The sequence below is a fragment of the Octopus bimaculoides genome, chromosome 10 (genome assembly GCF_001194135.2).
Source record: "Octopus bimaculoides isolate UCB-OBI-ISO-001 chromosome 10, ASM119413v2, whole genome shotgun sequence".
Taxonomy (NCBI): Eukaryota; Metazoa; Mollusca; class Cephalopoda; order Octopoda; family Octopodidae; genus Octopus; species Octopus bimaculoides.
In genome coordinates, this window is record NC_068990.1 from 36,313,631 (window position 1) to 36,323,219 (window position 9,589).

At 37.5% G+C, this 9,589-nt stretch overlaps 1 protein-coding gene across 2 annotated transcripts in view; it reads right to left on the minus strand.

Annotated features, from left to right (window-relative positions):
- Positions 1–9,589, minus strand: part of LOC106879963 (caspase activity and apoptosis inhibitor 1) — a 155,371-nt gene that overhangs the window by 140,067 nt on the left and 5,715 nt on the right. Inside the window, exon 1 of one of the 2 annotated variants that reach the window (XM_052971131.1) lies at positions 5,945–7,053. The exons of the other annotated variant lie outside the window; for it this stretch is intronic. The gene's annotated coding sequence lies outside the window, so the exon portion shown is untranslated. Of the gene's footprint in view, positions 1–5,944; positions 7,054–9,589 lie in introns of those variants that run through there. 2 annotated transcript variants of the gene reach the window in all.

Sequence of the window (9,589 nt, forward strand, 5' to 3'; positions counted from 1 at the left end):
CAAGTGGCTGAGCACTCCACAGGCACGTGTACCCTTAACGTAGTTCTAGGGGATATTCAGCGTGACACAGTGTGACAAGGCTGACCCTTCGAATTACAGGCACAACAGAAACAGGAAGTAAGAGTGAGAGAAAGCTGTGGTGAAAGAGTACAGCAGAGTTCGCCACCATCCCCTGCCGGAGCCTCATGGAGCTTTAGGTGTGTTCACTCAATAAACACTCACAACGCCCGGTCTGGGAATCGAAACCGCGATCCTATGACCGCGAGTCCGCTGCCCTAACCACTGGGCCATTGCGCCTCCACGGTGATGATAATAATAATAATAATAATATAGATTTCTAACTTTGGCATAATAAAGCTAAATATATCAAAGAATATTCTGCATTATTCACAAGTTCATAAATATCGATCATTGCTATTATATGAGTTATTTCCCTTGCTTGTTTTCATCGAATTTTTAAACATGCTTAATGGGAGTTTTTATATTGGTTTCAAATTTTGGCACAATGCCAACAGGCTCGGGTGGTGGGGAGGCGTAAGTTGATTACATCAACCCCGTGCTCGACTGGTATTTATTTTATCGACCCCATAAGGATGAGAAGTAAAGTCGACCTCGGTGGAATTTGAACTCAGAACGAAAAGACGGGCAAAATACCATTAAGTATATTGTCCGGCGTGCTAACGATTCGCCATTTTGGAGAGTTCCTTTTTTTTTTATTAACTGCTTGGATAATCTTTGATGCTCAAGTTTTTCAATTCACTATCATACATGTTAAACCCTACCGTACTGAATAAAGATTTACTGTTTTACATGCTATGATTATTTTGTCGACTGCTGAGGGAAATTTGGCTTCAATTCGGGAAAAATATTAGCTATTATCTCAGAAATAATCACCATGAGAACTGAACAAAATGGATGAAGATACTGACAAGTGCTCGTGTAACAAATGTATTCACTTAGTTAAATGCTATTACTCTTTACCTAAAATGAGTTATGTATTTTCAGCATTTGCACTGACCATCGCGTGTAAACACAGTAACAAACACAAAGGAAATAATACCAAATTCAAACCAAAACTAAACAGGACAAACAACACAAACAAACGATTCATAATTTAACACACTGTTAAAAGAGAAACACGTATTTTGAATCCGATGCATAAATATTGGGGAAATTGGGGTGTGAAAAATGCTGTATTGCCAGAAATGAATAAATTAATACAAGACAAAATTGATGACAATCCAAATAAATTGCCGGCCTCTACTGTCGGAAACCTGGGAGTAAAACAAAGACAATGAATAAATTATCAAAAGATGAATGCGTTTCCATACTAGATGCGAAGAATATCACAATATATACGTATAATAACTGGAGAGAAAATAATTTTAATCTAGGAGTAACTCGGAATCCAAACAAAGAAATACAAACGGAAATACAATGAGCAATAAGCAAAACACAAAGAATGAAACTAAAAACATCAAAATTATAACTATTGAGAACATAAATCAAAAAGACAGGATTTAGGGCAAGCAAAACAAAAAAAAATAATAATATAGCGACAATCCAGAATCTCTTGAGAATATGAATCAATGAATAGAGAACCGAATGATCACTTATGAAAATTCGAATACAAGAAAATATGGGAAAGCCGTAAGATGGACATTTTCAATATCAAAGTAATCTAAAAATGGAAATAGTTGAAGAATTAAAATTGATACAGGGTCTTTCTCTAGGTTAAAGAAGGTTACTACAGAAAACAAACAAAAAAGTTTGCGTAAAAACAAAAACAATAGCAAAAACACCAAAGAGAAATACAAAATTAGCCATCAAAGATCTGCTGTAAACAGATATATCAATATCATCAAGATAAAACAAATTTATCTATGTAGGAATTACATGAGTCATAAAGGAAACTTAACACTTCAGAAAAACTTCAAATATAGAAGCAACAACTAAAACTTTTAGAAAATAAAAGAAAATATTATTTAATCTTTAATGATGGTGACTGGAGGCGCAATGGCCCAGTGGTTAGGGCAGTGGACTCGCGGTCATAGGATCGCGGTTTTGCGTTGTGAGTGTTTATTGAGCGAAAACACCTAAAGCTCCACGAGGCTCCGGCAGGGGATGGTGGCGAACCCTGCTGTACTCTTTCACCACAACTTTCTCTCACTCTTACTTCCTGTTTCTGTTGTGCCTGTAATTCAAAGGGTCAGCCTTGTCACACTGTGTCACGCTAAATATCCTCGAGAACTACGTTAAGGGTACACGTGCCTGTGGAGTGCTCAGCCACTTGCACGTTAATTTCACGAGCAGGCTGTTCCGTTGATCGGATCAACTGGAACCCTTGACGTCGTGCCAACAACAATGATGGTGACAAAAATAAAACTGATCAATTTTCAAGCTGTCGTCTACTTTCTGCGAGTGCAAAAGTCTCGTGGGACTAGACTGATGCTCTTCTTGTGGCCAACTCCGCATCTCTATTGCACTCAGGGTGGGAGCCGACGTTTGTGGGGGACTGAGATGTCGCTGTGGTAGGTCCCTCGACTCCATAGGTCATCATGCTCTGTCTTGCTGCCAAAATGCTGGTCGTTTCGCTCGTAACACTGAGTTAAACTTAATCATTAAGCGGGCTTTTGCTCAAGTTAATATCCTCTCAGTTCTGGAGCTGGCGGGATTATCCAGAAGTGATGGGAAGAGACAAGATGGTCTGATCCTTTGTCCCTGGCTAAGTGGTTGGTGCCTCATCTGGGATTCCACAGTCTGCAACACCTTTACTCTATCCTGCATCCTGGATGCTGAGGTAAATGTGTGGGTTACTGCTTCTGTAGCTGAACGCAACAAAATCCTTAAGTATCAGAACTTGTCATTGAATTATCTCTTCCAGCCCATGGCGTTTGAGACATTTGGAGGGGCTGGGCAGCAAACGGCTAAGTTCTTGTCATCATTGGCGGCTCGCCTTACAGAAGTGATGCCCGTGAGGGTGCTTGGCTGTTCCAACACCTTAGCCTCGCCATCGCCCGTGGCAGTGCCGCGTGCCTGTTAGCTTACTTCAGTAGGTTCCATTGAATCTTGTGGTGTGCAACCAATTGAGGCACTTGGTGTTGAATTGATGTGCTTTTTTCCTTTCTTCTCTCGATTTTTTTTTCTTTTTCCTTTCCTTTTCTTTCTTTATTCCTCTTTTACCATTTTTATTTTTGGATATTGGATTTAACAGATTCAGGTACGAATTAATTCTAAAGTTGACTGTGTTTAATTCATGGATAAAATAAACTACTATGAACTGTTCCTAAAGAGAAAATTCTGCAGAAATACCACATAACTAAAAGAAACTGTACCCAGAATCAAAATGTGATTGAATCAAAAGAACTTTGCTAAATTATTGTTAAAAAAAAAAGGTGACAGTTCTTTTAACGGAAAATAAATTATTAGTTTCCAATCCAAAACGATTTTGCCAAGAACTATGAAAACAGAAAATAGTGACGCATCTATGCTAAGAGAAGTAAAAGATTAGTGAGAGGGCGTATCGTGAATACATGGATTGCAAATGGGCTGGAATTTTTGAAGTAAGAAACACAGCTACAAAACTGATGATAAGAAATATCGAGAAGAAATAATCCAAGAAATAGGACCAGATTCTACAGAATAAAAACAATTCCAAAACGTCAGGAAATGACAACATATCAAAGATCTGGATAAATTATTTATATTACGTCCATGAAGTTCTTAATTTTTTTTTTTTTAAATAATAAGAATGATTTATTGAAAAAAATCCAGAAACAACAACTGACTGATTCAATGAGTAAAAAAAAGTTGCTTTAATCCTCAAAACTGATGAAGTATTAAACGAAAAAAGAAATGATAAATTTTGAATTTGCTTGCCTAAATTATATAAAACTTTAGCAGTATTATCATTGCAAAGGACAAATGCTGTGCTGAAAAATTAAAAAGTAAGCACACTTCTAGAAGTAATGGAAGCGAATCGCTAAGTTCATTTGAATGTAAAGATCGGTTTTTGATTTAATAGTCGTAGCTGAAGGCTGAAAAAGAAAGATTTGTTTGAGCATGGATCTATCAATTACCAAAAGATTTTAATAGTATCTCTTAACCATGGATTCTGGAAGCATTAGCCATGAATAAGTAGTACCAACGATAGCAAAGTACTTCAGATATGCTGTAAATAAATGGTAAATAATTTCACTATACAAGAATGAAGCGTTAAAAGGAAACTAATCTCCACTAGATGTAGAATATTCCAAAAAGATTCCTTTTCTCTCTTGTTGGGCTGTCTGACGTTAACACCTTTAATACGGGAGAAAAATTGTTATAGTATTATGAACAGTAAATTAAATATATTACCAACGCTAGATAAGAAAACATGGACGTATTTGGAATAGGCCACCCGTAAACCAACGCTGAAAGATTATATTTACCACGAATGATGATATGGGGATTTTTTGAAACTAGAACAGTTTGACAAAATATTTACTGTAGGATTACAAAAATATCTAGCAATTTACAGCGGAATTACTGTAAACGGCCGCAAAACAATGAAATTATTTGTTTATTTATTTTTTCAGTCATGCCGACTAATATGAAACTCGAGTAGTGTGAGAAGAAACAATAACATAATATATTAAAAACTGCTGACGACAACACTGCCTCGCCATCACAGAGGAAGGTAGAAGAAAACAGAATTAAAGAAAATCCCGGCATGTCTGCAGAAGACTATAGCTTTTCAGATATATCGTTGTCCGAGGAGGAGATTTTGGAAGTGGTCCGGAAGATGGACAATAAACTGAAAATGGATAAAAGGAATTTTGCCGACGTGGCAAAATGTCAGGAGACAGAAATAAATATTGAGGAATTCGGAAGGCATAAAAATAAAATTAGTTTCGAAGTAAAACTGTCCCCTCCGCAAGGCATACGAAACAGCATAATGGAGAGAACAATTATGTATCGATCCTTTTCGACATGCAAAGGTAAGATCGATATTGTGACTACGGAACAGGTAGAAAAGGCGCTGAAGCCGATATGGAAAGATATCGTATACTTGGCAAGAGGTCGATATTTGGTGTAGTAGGGGTGAGGTTCCGAAATGCAATATTAGCGAAAAAACAGGCGGCGTCAACTATCAGGAGTGAAGAAGTGGTGCTTTTGCCCACTTACCGAGGAATGAGAGCTACAAGAATCAGTGTAGAAGGGATCCCACCAGAAATTGATGTGGCCTGGGTGGCAGACGCTGTTCTCCTTGAAAATGAAGAAAGCATAGTGGTTCTCCAGGCCACTCAAAAGGATAGCGTAAATTGGAAGGGACATCTGAACCTGATAGTGAAAGGATCGAATGAAACTCCGGAAAGAATCACCGAGTCAATAATAATAGATGAAACATTAATGACAGTCGGGGACGGAAGGCAGAGTCCCACGCTGCTTTAAATGTGGCCTACCACATTAGAGCAGACTGTACTACAAAGACCAAAAAAGCAGAAGAGAAACAAACAATATGGAGGAGGGAAAAGAAAAGAAACCGGTGAGTTCCAGAAAGGAAGAGAGAGTAGCAGAAACAGAGAATAAATAGGAAAAGGCCACAGGAAGAAAGTGGAAGAAGGCAAATGATTTGAACTGTAAACCCCAACCCACACCCATCCCACTACACCCTCTCAGACCCACCCTTCCCCTGCAGACACCAAGCCTACCCATTCCTATCCGGCACAAAAGACAAAAGAAGTCAACCACACACAAAGAAGTTCAAAATCCCTCTCCCAAATCAAAAAAAAAAAAAGGAAAAAGTGTAAAGCCTACATAGTATATAATAATGAATTGTTAAATGCGGTGTTATCATGGGATGAGGCAAAAAAAGAAATTGGAACTAGTGGGTACGATAATATTAAGGAGTGGCACAGGTGTGTGTGCTACCAGCTAAAAAACAGGAAGAAATAATACATACGTTTAAAGAGGGTTACAGTTCATGGGAGTTGGATTACGACTGGGATCTACTTCGAAGTTACACTGGTTTTATCTGTAAACAATCTCCGCGTTGGATTTCTTTTGTGTAGTGCCTTACTTTTAATATCACATCACACTCTTCTTACAGTTTCTGGAGGGTTATATCCTGTTTCGTTTCCTTCTCTGCGAGAATTTTCCTTCTGACTTCTGCGTCCTTTTTAGCAGTAAGTCCCTGAACAAAAATCAGGCACATGAACGAGTCTGCAGTTAGTTTATCCTGTTTAAATCTCTCGCACTCTCTATTCACTCTACCCACTTATGTGGTAAAGTCTTCGTCATCACTTTTCTCCTTGTTCAAACACTTCCAACATGTGTTGAATAACGTTGTTTTTTCACTGAACATCTTACATAAAATGTCAACTGCGTCCATGAAATTTATGTCAGAAACATTTTCCAGGCAATATAAAGTTACAATATTTCTCATGCTCTATCGTCACCAGTTTCTTCAGAAATAGTCGCGTTTTCAATTCGTTCATCCAATCTTGACATTGTTTTTCGAAATTTTTTTCAAATTTTCGGTAATATGAATTTGCTATATGGTCTGGTGAAAACGTATTTTCTGGTTTTGTTACCAACTTCATCAGTTTTAGCTTTTGTTGCTGTAACATTTGTTGTTTTCTTGTTATTCTTTGAGTTATTATTGTTGCCGTTTGTGCAACTCAGCTAAACCCACTAACAAGTTTTCCATAATTTTACAGATTTTTCTTTAAATAAGTACAACAAAAATGTTTGTCACTTTTCTGTCGAGTGTTTAATTTCTCCACGTGAAAAATTTTTCAAGGTTTTCCGCGTGAATTGTTTATTTGCTCGTGAAAAAAAAAAAATTTTTTTCAATGTTGTCAGCGTTAATTGTATATATATCCTCGTTGCCACTCTTATAATGTGGATCGTCGTCCACTCGTATGTTATTGCCGTCACTGTAACATTCTTGTCGCCACTATTATGTTGTGGCGATATCCCACGTCAGATCTTAGACTCGTTGATAGCTCCGCATAACAATGACTTTGAAGCGTCTACCTTGACGGTAACTCGAACTCGTATATATTACGTAACTGACACTGACTCCAACTGAGAACTCGTACAGCGACTTTACCACTACTGACCTCCTACAACAACTGACTGTCTGACTTTGTCACGTGTGAAGGAGATTACCATTTTCATTACAACAATATATATAAGGTATATGTATATGAACACATATATATGCATATCGTTTGTTTCTTAAGTATTTCTGTCAAATATATGAAAATACAATTTAACATGAAACAGAAGGATTATTCAATGCTCTTAGTAGAGTATATATTTATAAACCATTAGAAACAAAATGTTAACAGTGGCGCATTTGTTCCAGCTCTTTTATGTTCTGGTTTTAAATTCTGCTAAAATCAAGGTTGCATTTCATATCCTTGGGAATGATAAAATAAAGTACCAGTCAAATACAAGGGTCGATTGAATCGACTGACCCTCCTCATTAATTTCTGTCTCTGTGTTTATGTAAGAAATTATTAAAGGATTGATTGGTCAAATCATTATGCTTTGCAGTATTAGTTTTGATACTTTACATTCAGACTACAAAAGTACAAATACAGCTGAGATCAAATTTACCTTTCATCTTTTCGGAGTCGATAAAAAGGAAAAAAAAAAAAAGAAAGAAATTCAGTCATTGTACTTTTGTTAGGTAAAAGTAACGACCATGGGATTGCACCTAGAAAGTTACCCTCCAAGGCACAAGTCCGAGCAAAGTTTATGGAAGACCAGCAGTCACCCATGCATACCAGCCTCCCCTCTCCAAACCACTGATTTTATCCAAGGGAAAGGCAAAGACTGATCTCTGGGATTGGAACATTGAACGTGAACAACTGGTACATATGCTCCGAGGCATTTCCCCACCATCTAACGAATTTACCAGCACATCGACTTAATAACAAAAGTTATTTCTAATTTTGGCACAAGGTTATTTTGAATGGGAAAACAGGATGAAAAACGAAGTTGACCTCGGCGGAATTTGAACTAAAAACGTGAAGCCAAACGAAATGCCACTATACATTTTATCCAGTGTGCTAACGATTCTGCTGCCTTCTTAATGATAATTATAATCCTTTCTACTAAAGGCACAAGGCTTGAAATCTGAGGGAAGCAGGACTGGCTTGAAATCTGAGGGAAGCAGGACTAGCCTGAAATCTGAGGGGAGGAGACTAGTCGATTATATCGATTCCAGTGTTTAATTGGTACTTAATTTATCGACCCCAAAAGGATGAGAAGGCAAAGTCAACCTCAGCAGAATTTGAGCTCACAACGTAGGGGAAGACGAAATGCCCGCTAAGCATTTCGCCCGGCGTGCTAATGATTCTGCCAGCTTGATGCCTTCTTAATGATAATAATAATAATAATAATCCTTTCTGTTATAGGCACAAGGCCTGAAATTTAGGGGATGGGGATAGTCGCTTACATCGACCCCAGTGTTCAACTGGTACATAATTTATACACCCCGAAAGGATGAAAGGCAAGGTCGACCTCGGCAGAAGTTGAACTCAGAATGTAGCGATGGGCGAAGTACCGCTTAAGCATTTCGTGCAGCGGGCTAACGATTCTGCCGCCTTCTTAATAATAATAATAATAAGAAGAAGAAGAAGATGACCATGAAGAACAAGGACAAATTCGAAAAACAACATACAGCAAAACATTTTATTGCCATGATTATCACCTTCTTCTGTATCATAATTATTGCTGTCATGAAAAATAAACAACAACCACTGCCGCCACCATAACCATCACGTTACCAAAGCAACAAACATAAACGAAGAAAACTAATCACAACAACAACAACAACATGAAAATTAGGTCCATGAAAATAAAAATTAAAAAATGAACTAAAAATTGAAAAGAAATCTACTTCAAATAAACAATAAAAACAACAAAGAATGACACAAGAAGAAAAAGGAGACGAAGAGGAGGAGGAGCTGAGAAGGGGAAGAGGAGGTGGAGAAGAAGATATGAACAAATGATCAGGAGGTGAAATAATGACAGATGAGTTGATGTGAGTGCAGTTGTGCAGCAAGCGGTGCAATAGGTGCATTGGTGACAAACATAGACAATTAATTGGCTGACTTATACTGGACTTCTATTGAAATACATATATACGAGCACATACGTATAATAAATTATGTGCATATATATATATATATATATATATACACACACACACACCCACATACATAAACATACATAAATACATACATACACATGCACACACATACACACACACACACACACACTAATGAATGTAGCCGTGTGTGTAGGCACCAATACTAAGAGGTGGCAGGTCTGTGTGTGAAATGGGGGGTGTAGTCGCATGAGTGTGGGCGGCGGGATTGAGCACCGGAAATGGAGGCGGAGACAGATGGTCATGATGATATAACAATAAAAATTATTAGAATGGTGAGGTGCATCATCTTGCACTTCCACTAGTAGTAGTAGTAGTAGTAACAAAAGAAGAATTAAACAGATAAGGGTAAAGAATAATGTATAAACACACACACACACACACACATATATATATATATATATATATATATATATATATATA